The sequence below is a fragment of the Hordeum vulgare genome, chromosome 7H, assembly GCF_904849725.1.
Source record: "Hordeum vulgare subsp. vulgare chromosome 7H, MorexV3_pseudomolecules_assembly, whole genome shotgun sequence".
Lineage (NCBI taxonomy): Eukaryota > Viridiplantae > Streptophyta > Magnoliopsida > Poales > Poaceae > Hordeum > Hordeum vulgare.
In genome coordinates, this window is record NC_058524.1 from 275,248,219 (window position 1) to 275,258,942 (window position 10,724).

Consider the following 10,724-nt stretch of genomic DNA (forward strand, 5'->3'; position numbering starts at 1 on the left):
CCCGAGTGCCATGATTTCACATATGAAATTATTATGTTGTCACCAATATATGTGTGTTTTAGATCTGATCTTGCAAGTTTTAGCTACCTACTATGTGTTATGATCCGGGAACCCCGGAGTGACAATAACCGGAACCACTCCCGGTGATGACCATAGTTCGAGGAGTTCATGTGTTCACCAAGTGCTAATGCGTTGGTCCGGTTCTTTATTAAAAGGAGAACCTTAATATCCCATAGTTTCCTTTTGGACCCCGTTGCCATGGGAGGGATGGACAATAGATGCCATGCAAGTTCTTTTCCCTAAGCACGTATGACGACACACGGAATGCATGCCTACATCACATTGACGAACGGGAGCTAGCCACATATCTCTCTGTGTTATAGCTATTGCATGATGAATATCATCCAAACAAATCACCGACCCATTGCCTACGAGTTTGTCCTACTGCTTCTACTACTGTTGCTACTATTGTTGCTACTGCTGTTACTTGTCTTGCTCTGCTGCTTCTACTACTACTGTTGCCACTGCTGTTACTTGTCTTGCTCTGCTGCTGCTGCTACTACTGTTGCTACTGATGTTACTTGTTTTGCTCTACTGTTGCTGCTGTTGTTGCTGCTACTGTTGCTACTACTGTCGTTTGCTACTGTTGCTACTTGCTACTGCTGTCACTACTGTTGTTCCATGCCAGTGTCGTTACTCGTTACTTTGCTGTTACTACTTTGCTTGCAGATACTAATCTTTCAGGTATGTTTGAATCTAACAAATTCAGCTGCTAATACTCGAGAGTATTCTCTCACCTCCTGTCGTGCAAACCAACAAATTTGGGTTGAATACTCTACCCTCGAAAATTGTTGCGAACCCACACGCTGGTGGGCCATCAACAACATTCTTCTAGTTTCGTTGCCGGGGAGTGCTAGCAGCATTCTTCTGGTGCCGTTGTAGGGGAAGGCTTGTTGTCATCAGCATTCGTCTAGCCATCGCCAGAGATTGCAATCAGCATTTTTCTGGCCCCGTTGCCGGGGAGGTATTTCTATATTCTCTGAGTTACTTAGGATTTATATTTGCTGATGACTATGAAGAATCTGAAGAATCCAAAGACCAAAGTCTTGCCCTCAACTACGAGGGGAGGTAAGGAATTGCCATCTAGCTCTGCACTTGATTCACCTTCAGTTATGAGTAAGTTTGTGACATCACCTCCTACTAGAAATCTTGATATGTCGCGTGTGCTTGATGATGCTTGTGATACTACTGCTAGAGATGCTATGCTTGATACTATGCCTGATACTGCTAGAGATGCTATGCTTGATACTATGCCTGATACTGCTAGAGATGCTATGCTTGATACTAAGCCTGATGATACTATGCTTGATACTATGCCTGATAGTCCTAGAGATGATATGATTGATAGTGCTTTGCCTGATGATGCTAGAGATGCTATTTTGCCTGATGATGCTATGCTTGATACTGCTAGAGATACTCCTTTGCCTGATGTTCCACTAGGAGTGTTCCTCGATGCTCATATTTCTAGAGTTACTGCCAATGCTCGTGATGCTTCTGAAACTGCCGATACTATTGAGATAGAACCTCCTTTTGCTCTTGCTAGATCTAACTCTCCTAGATATGAATTGCCTGATATACCTGAGGGTTACGTTATCGAGGGAGAGATAGCTGAGGATTTTCTTGCGTGTAAGGATGCCTATGACGCTGAGAAATTACTTCTCAAGTGGAAGGAAAAATCTCGGGAAGCTAGGATGAAAATTGACCCGAAGTTTGCCACTTCGCCTATCTTTGTCGCCGATAAGGATTATGAATTCTCTGTCGACCCTGAGATAATCTCTCTAGTCGAATCTGATCCTTTTCACGGTTATGAGTCTGAGACGGTCATAGCCCATCTTGCCAAACTATCCGAAATAGCCAACCTTTTTCACTAATGAGGAGAAGATCCGCCACTACTATATCCTTAAGCTGTTTCCTTTCTCTCTAAAGGATGACGCTAAAGTCTGGTTCACCTCTCTTGCTCCTGGATGTGTGTGTAGTCCCCAAGAGATGATCTATTACTTTTGTGAGAAATATTTCCCTGCCCATAAGAAGCAAGCTGCCTTGCAGGAAATATACAACTTTGCTCAACTCCAAGAAGAGAGTCTTCCACAAGCTTGGGGGAGGCTCGTCCAGCTACAGAATGCTTTGCCTGATCACTCTTAAGAAGAACGAGATACTTGATATCCTCTATAACGGTCTTACCGATGCCTCTAGAGACCACTTAGATAGTTGTGCCGATTGTGTTTTTAGGGAACGAACTGTAGAACAAGCTGAGACCCTACTGAATAACCTCTTGATCAACGATAATGCTTGGACTATTCCCGAACCACCTCCTAAACCAACTCCTAAGAAAAGAGGTATTCTATTCCTCATTCCGAAGATATGCAAGAAGCCAAGAAATCTATGCAAGAGAAAGGCATTAGATTTGAAGATGTCAAAAAACTACCACCTATCGAAGAGATCCATGGTCTCGATAACCCGATACAGGTAGTGGAAGTAAATTCTCTGCATAGGTTTGATGAGAGTGATATACCTTTTGATAAACCTGCTAGCCTATGCTTTGATGAATTTGACCACTTTGTTGCCAAACAACAGAGTTTCAACGATTATGTTAGTAGACATTTGGAACAAAGTACTCGTATGCTTAGCCATTTAAGTGCTTGTGTAGACAGAAATGTCAATGATCTGAAGCTTCTGAGTAAACATGCCTCTATGATTGCTACTCAGGTAGAACAAGTACTTAAAGCTCAGAATGACCTGCTCAATTAATTAAATGACAACTGTGTCAGAGTCATTACTAGAGGAGGCAAAATGACTCAGGAACCTTTGTATCCTAAAGGTCATCCTAAGAGAATTGATCAAGATTCTCATGGAATCAATGCTGATACACCCAATCATCCTAAGGAGAAGAAGAAGGATGATAGAAACTTGCACGCCAGTTCACCAAATACTGTCACACCTGAAGAACTTAATGATATTTCCTTGTCTGATGCAAAAACACCATTAGGTGATGAACATGAACCTGGTGACAATATGGACAGTGATGCTCATAATAATGCTTAACCTAGCCATGACGAGGATGTGGAGATTGAACCTACGGTTAATCCTGATAATCCACAACCTAAGAGATACGACAAGAATGACTTCACTTCTAGGAAGCATGGTAAAGAAAGAGAGCCATGGGTTCAGAGACCTATGCCCTTCCCTCCTAAGCCATCCAAGAAAAAGGATGATGAGGATTTTGATCACTTCATTGAGATGATAAGACCCGTCTTTTTGCAGATGCGGTTAATTGATATGCTCAAGATGTCTCCTTATGCCAAGTACATGAAAGATATCGTGACTAATAAACAGAAGATACCAGATCTTGAGATCTCCACCATGCTTGCCAATTACACTTTTAAAGGTGGAACTCCTAAGAAACTTGGTGATCTCAGAGTGCCCACTATACCTTGCTCCATTAAAGGAAACTACGTAAGAACTGCCTTATGTGACCCTGGAGACGATGTTAGTGTTATGTCGCTCTCTCTTTATCGTAGACTTGAGTTGGATAAGTTGACACCCACTGAAATTTCTCTGCAAATGGCCGACAAATCGACTGCTTTCCCTGTCGGCATTTGCGAGGATGTGCCTATTGTGGTTGCTAACACAATTATCTTAATAGACTTTGTTATCTTGGATATTCCTGAGGACGATGCCATGGCTGTCATCCTCAGAAGACCCTTTTTAAACATTGCAGGGGCTGCTATAGATTGCAACAAAGGCAATGTCACTTTCCATGTCAACGGTAATGAGCACATAGTGCACTTTTTGAAGAAACGACATCCAGTACATTGCATCAATGCTAACGAAAAGACTTCATCGATTCTCATTGGGAGCTTTGAATGCCCTATTCCTCGTGTCAAGATGAAGTATGATTTGCTTGTTGGGGAGATACATATCCCCATTGAGGTGACTTAGTGGCTATTCGAAAATTCTTCGTTCTCTCTTGCGATTCGAGAAGGTTTTGTCATAAGGACTTGATCAATCCCATTGACGGATTTCTTTCGATGACCATGAAACGGATGAATCAAAGAGTCACATACCTCTGTTTTGAGTTTTCCTTTTCTTTTGCTTAGAAGAAAAATGATAGAATTAGTTCAGTTTTTCCTATTTTCTGTTTTAGCGTCCCGGAGAAAAATACCTCGAAAATAAAAGTTCTCCGATGGTCCTGAAAATTTAGTATGATTTTTTCTGGAATTTTTGAAAATTTCTGGGCCTGAGAGCTGGCCTGGGGCCAGACCAGTGGGCCACAAGCCCTGCCACCGCCACCTACCCCCCTGGTGGCGGGGTGCATGCTTGTGGTACCCACAGGCACCCCCTCCACTCGTTCCATCTCTCAGCCTCTTCTTCCACCTCCAGAAAAAATTGTTTCGCAGCTCAAACCCGTGTTCTTGCTCATTTGGCTGTGATTTTCGATCTCCTTGCTCAAAGCACCATTCTCCGAACCGTTTCGGGGAAATTGCTCCTTGGTAAGTGACTCCTCCATTGGCCCAATTAGTTTTTTCTCTAGTGCTTTATCCTTCGCGAATTCTTGCTACCTTGGTGACCCTGTTCTTGAGCTAGAAATGTTGATTTTAGCTGGTCCCAAGTAGTTTTAGCGCATGATACGGTCTCTAGACACTAGTAGGAGTAGTTGCTACAAGGTGTGGTGGGTCTTTATTCACTTTTCTCTTGAACTTCAAAAATTTCAACATAAGGAAATTATGTTCAAAAGGAAGTTTCATGGTGGTTCCTCAAGTAAGAAGGGTCCTTGTCTCTCTTTTCGGGAGCCCGAACCTTTTCAACTAAGGAACGCACCGGTACAACCATGTGAATGGCCTTCCGATGAGTTCATGATCGAAGCAGGTTTCAAGGATGAGTTTGATGCACTTGTCCGCAATGCCGGGTTAGAAGAATTCCTCTCAGATAAATGCGAACAGTATGCTATGCTCACTGCCTCTTTCGTGCGTAGATTTAAATTCTCAGTTGGTCGTGACTCATCCATACTGTTTGATCTGTACGATAAATCCTATACCATGGAACTGGAGGATTTCAATAGGATTTGCAAGATACCCGATGGGGGTTGTGTTAGTGATCCTCCTAAGCCTTCAGTCAGAGACTTTGTCTCTAGTATAACTGTTGGAGAAACCAGAGATATCACGCAAGCCACCATAGGAAGCATTTGTTTCCCTGCCTTGCACTACCTTGCCCTGTTCATAGGTAGGTGCATTAACGGCAAGGGTGCACATTGTCACCTATCGCTTTCGACCTTAGTATCCTTAAGAGCGCAGTAACAGGTGACATGAGCTTCAATATGGGAGCTATAACAGCAAGGAGGCTTTATAAAAGTGCCAGTGAGGGGGATTTCTTTGGTGGAGTTTATGCTACACGCTTAGCAAATTTTCTTGGAGTATCCATCCGTCCAGAAGACCCTCCTCTCCGTACAGCCTACCTTGATCGTGTCCCTCCTATACCGCTTGATATTTAACCGGCAGCGTGTTTTCCATATTACCCTTCCTGCTCCTGCTTTCTTTCACTTTCAGGTAAAACGAAGATACTACATAACCATAGGAGAGGCAGAGGAGTATGAGAGGGAGACGACTGCTTCTCGACTTCGTGAGGCAGCTATTCAGGCAGTGGCTGCAGCACCCCCGTATAACACCTATTATGACTTTGGGTTTTACGAGGATCATCCATGGGAGTAGACCAAGCTAGGCCGAAAGCCTAAGCTTAGGGGAGTACGTGTTCTCACTGACTTTATATTCATTCTTATGCTTTCACTTTGTTAGTTGGTGTTTACACTTCGCCACTGTATTATCCATGCTAGTTTCTTTTTGTTTTCTTGTTTTCTTGTTTTGTGTCCTTTTGAGAAAACCCAAAAATATTTTTCTTTCTTCTTTTGCTTGTTGGGAGCGTTCCCATGTAAATAGTTTTATTTTTCTTTGTGTCAAGGTAGAAGATATTGGTTACAATGTTTATTGGTTCTTGCATGCTTACCTGTTTAGCTTTCAAAGAGCCATATTATTTTGTCTTCTCCTTTGTGTTTTCCTTCAGATTCAGCTTAGTCCAATGTGCTTATTATTGTTCACGTCATTCGATCGTGCAAATGAAAGGCAACAATGATGATATATGATGAAGTGACTGAGACTGAAAAGCTGGTCTGAACTCTATCTATTTTGTTTTTGTAAATATGACTAGCTTGTCAACCCAGATTTAGCTTTGTTGTGAGAGAACCATGTTTGCAATGACAACTTAGAGATCATAGTTTCTGATGCCATGCTTATTTAGCTGAGAGCTTATAATGGTTTGTCTGGAATGCCAACATAGATTTTGAGATGACTATGATGTAGTATGATAGGATGGTATTCTCCTTTGAATGTTTCAAGTGGCTTGACTTGGCGCATGTTCATGCATGTAGTTGAAACAAAATCAACATAGCCTCTATGATGTTCGTGTTCATGGTGATTTATATCATGTTCATGCTTGCATTCAATGTTAGTCAAACTCATTGCATCTTGATGACTGTTGTCGCTCTCTAGCTGGTCGCTTCCCAGTCTTTTGCTAGCCTTCACTTGTACTAAGCGGAATACTGCTTGTGCATCCACTTCCATAAACCCAAATGTTTTTCCATGAGAGTCCACCATACCTACCTATTTGCGTATCTACCTGCCGTTCCAAGTAAATTTGCATGTGGCATTCTCTAAACCTTCAAGAAATAATTTGTTTTGCATGCCTGAACCGCTCATGTGGTGACAGAGGGCTATTGGTATCTTCCTTGCTAGGAGTGTTATCCTGGACATGTGTTTATTCACAGTCATTCATGAGAAAGGGGCCGGTAATTGGAATGCCCAGTTCCACGCTTAAATGGAAAACATAAATGTAAAACAAGACTCCCCCCGGATTGATGTTAGTATGGACGGTACCCGAGGATTCGGCTAGCCGTGGAGTTTGATTGATTGGTGGTGGGGGAGTTAAAACTTTACTTTTTTGTTTGGGAACCACCTATAGCATGAGTAGCACGGAAGATATTGAGAACTCTTGGTCATTGCATTGACAATGAAAGCATGCCACCCAAAATTATTATCTCTGTTTTCAAATCTTGAGCTCTAGCACCTTTGCAAATCAATGCTTCCCTCTGCGAAGTGCCTATCTATTTATTTTCCTGTCGAGTCTTCCTCCTCTTATATAACCACCAATTAGAGAGCACCTCTGTCATTTTTATGCTTTTCTTTTGATTGATATTGTGTATGACTATGACTAGATCTTCGTTGCTATGAATTACAATGTTTAGTCAGCCCTTTATCTTTGAAAGTGCTCTGCATTTATGTTTTGTGGTCTCAAAACGAGCTAGCGAGATACCACCTAATCATACTTCTTCATGCTTGTTTTGATTTTCTTATGTGGTTAACTTGTGATCTTGTTGAAATTCTGGTTATGAGTTAGACATATTTGCAACAATAAGATCAAACGGAGTTTGTCAAAGTTTTTCTTTCTCTCTCAGTTTGTCAACTGAGTTGCTTGAGGACAAGCAAGGTTTTATGCTTGGGGGAGTTGATACGGATCCATTGTATCTACTTTTCCAAATTCTTTTGCCCTTGTTTTGGACAATAATTTGCATGATTTGAATAGAACTAACCTCGACTCACACTGTTTTCAGCAGAATTTCCTTGGTGTTATTTTTGTGCAGAAATCAAAGTTCTCCAAACGTCCTGAAAATTTACTGGGAGCAGTTTTGGAAAATAAGAAATATATCTGCGCCAAGTTCCACCTCAGGGGGTGGGCCAATGGGCCACAAGCCCTGGCTCCGCGACCACCACCCCTGGTGGCGGCGGGAAGGCTTGTGGGGCCCACACGGCTCTGCCGCCCCCAACTCCATCTCTATAAGATCCCTTTCGTCCCAGAAAAAATAAAAAGAGAAGTTTTCGTCGCGTTTTCGATACCGAGGCGCCGCCACCACCTGTTCTTCATCTGGAGGGCAGATCTGGAGTCCGTCTTGGGCTCCGGAGAGGGGAAATCGTTGCCATCATCATCATCAACCTTCTTCCCTCTCCAATTCCATGAAGCTCTTCGTCGTTCGTGAGTAATCTATTCGTAGGCTCACTTAGCGGTGATGAGTAGGATGAGATCTATCATGTAATTGGTTAGTTTTGATGGGGATTGATCCCTAGTATCCACTATGTTCTGAGATTGATGTTGCTACTACTTTGCCATGCTTAATGCTTGTCACTAGGGCCCGAGTGCCATGATTTCAGATCTGAAATTATTTTGTTGTCATCAATATATCTGTGTTTTAGATCCGATCTTGCAAGTTGTAGTTACCTACTTTGTGTTATGATCCGGCAATGGGAACCACTCCTGGTGATGACCATAGTTTGAGGAGTTCATGTGTTCACCAAGTGCTAATGTGTTGGTCCGGTTCTTTATTAAAGGGAGAACCTTAATATCCCGTAGTTTCCTTTTGGACCCCGCTGCCACGGGAGGGAGGGACAATATATGTCATGCAAGTTCTTTTCCCTAAGCACGTATGACGACACACGAAATGCATGCCTACATCACATTAACGAACGGGAGCTAGCCACATATCTCTCCGTGTTATAGTTGTTGCATGATGAATATCATCCAAACAAATCACCGACCCATTGCCTACGAGTTTGTCCTACTGCAGCTACTACTGTTACTACTACTGTTGCTACTGCTATTACTTGTCTTGCTCTGCTGCTGCTACTACTACTGTTGCTACTGTTGTTACTTGTCTTGCTCTGCTGCTGCTGCTACTACTATTGCTACTGTTGTTACTTGTTTTGCTCTGCTGCTGCTGCTACTGTTGCTACTACTGTTGCTACTTGCTACTGCTGTCACTACAGTTGTTCCTTGCCACTGTCGTTACTCGTTACTTTGTTGTTACTACTTTGCTTGCAGATACTAATCTTTCAGGTGTGGTTGAATCTGACAAATTCAGCTGCTAATACTCGAGAGTATTCTCTCACCTCCTGTCGTGCGAACCAACAAATTTGGGTTGAATACTCTACCCTCGAAAACTGCTGCGAACCCACGCACTGGTGGGCCATCAAAAACATTCTTCTAGTTTCGTTGCCGGGGAGTGCTAGCAGCATTCTTCTGGTGTCGTTGAAGGGGAAGGCTTGTTGTCATCAACATTTGTCTAGCCATCGCCAGAGATTGCAATCAGGTAGCCAGCTCATCCAGAACTCCTCGCAACCCTCCCCCCCAAGATGGCAGGACCTGTTCTGAACTCTGAGCCTCCGAGCTTAGACTCATGGGTCAGACCCAACCCGGACCCTTTCACGAGAAGCCTTCGAAGACCACTGTAACGCCCTCAAGGATGAAGACCATTTGCAACCATAGTTTGCCTGCTGTAAAGGAGTCAAAGACTTCCCCGTAAGTAGGAAACTACACGAAGACTTTGGCAATGCGTTCTAACACGAGACATCTAGATGTCACTAACCGTATTGAGGAGCCCCAAGACCAAAACCTAGACGCACTATCTTCCCACGTATTCCTATCTTGGAATGCACTTGCAACCGGTACCTTGGACTTACTGAGCTCATCGGGCCCGTGACCCCCAGTCTAGCCTAAATTATTACCAGAAAACCCGCTCAGTCAGGCAAAGACGTGTTGAGCATTCGAAGTTGTATCAGCAAACACCTCAAGACCAAGACAGCAACATGGGGACATGAAGACTACCTCCGACTCAAGATTTTGTATCTCTCCAACCCCTAGCCTAGAAATCTCGGGGACGAGATTTTCTTAAGGGGGTAAGCTCTGTAATACCCTGTGTTAGATGTCCTGACTAATTAGCTTATTTAAAATTTTTGTGAATGCTTGTGATGCTTGAATTGACTATTTGTTACCTGCTTGCTCATATGCTTGTGCTGATCCCCAATGATTCTTGCTATTCTCCAACTCACCTCCTTAGCCCATGTTCTCCTGCCTAACGATCATGCCATGTGTTTAGGACCAAACACTATTTTTACCAAATAATATCTTCTCACCAAAGGCATTTCTTTGAATTAAACTTTCAAACCCCTCACATGAGATTTGTACTACAAGTTCTCATAATTAGGGAAATTATTTTGCACAAATTATTTTATTTAAAACCTATTATCAAAATGTCTTCCAAAAACCACAATATTATTATTTTTATTTTACTATTTTATTTAAATACCTTTTCTGTGAGGCCATAAATGGTCTCATATGAAGGAAAGTTATTTTTATTGCCTTCAAAATATTTAAGAAAATTTAGGGAAACTCAGTGGATATATTTATTCCATATATATGAGTTTCAACACATGTTCATGTTCAAAATATTGGGCAAACACCTCCAAAACCATACCTGCCTATTTCAAGCTTTTGGAATATTTCTATAAGAAATATTCTCAATAAATTCCAGTAAAATTCCAGCATGTCACCTATGATATGCCTGATGACCTTGCCAAGTTTCACCTCAATCCAAGTTGATTTGACTTCCCTAATTATTCTAAAACCCTATCTTTCCAGATTCAAATTTGAGCAACTCTACATTGTGAAGTGTCTCCAATTGTGCTCAAATTTGGTGGACATGGTCTAATATTCCAATAATGCATCCACACCAAGTGGTGCATCAAGGAGAATAGAATAACTTGTCCTAAGACCCTCAAAACCCTCTT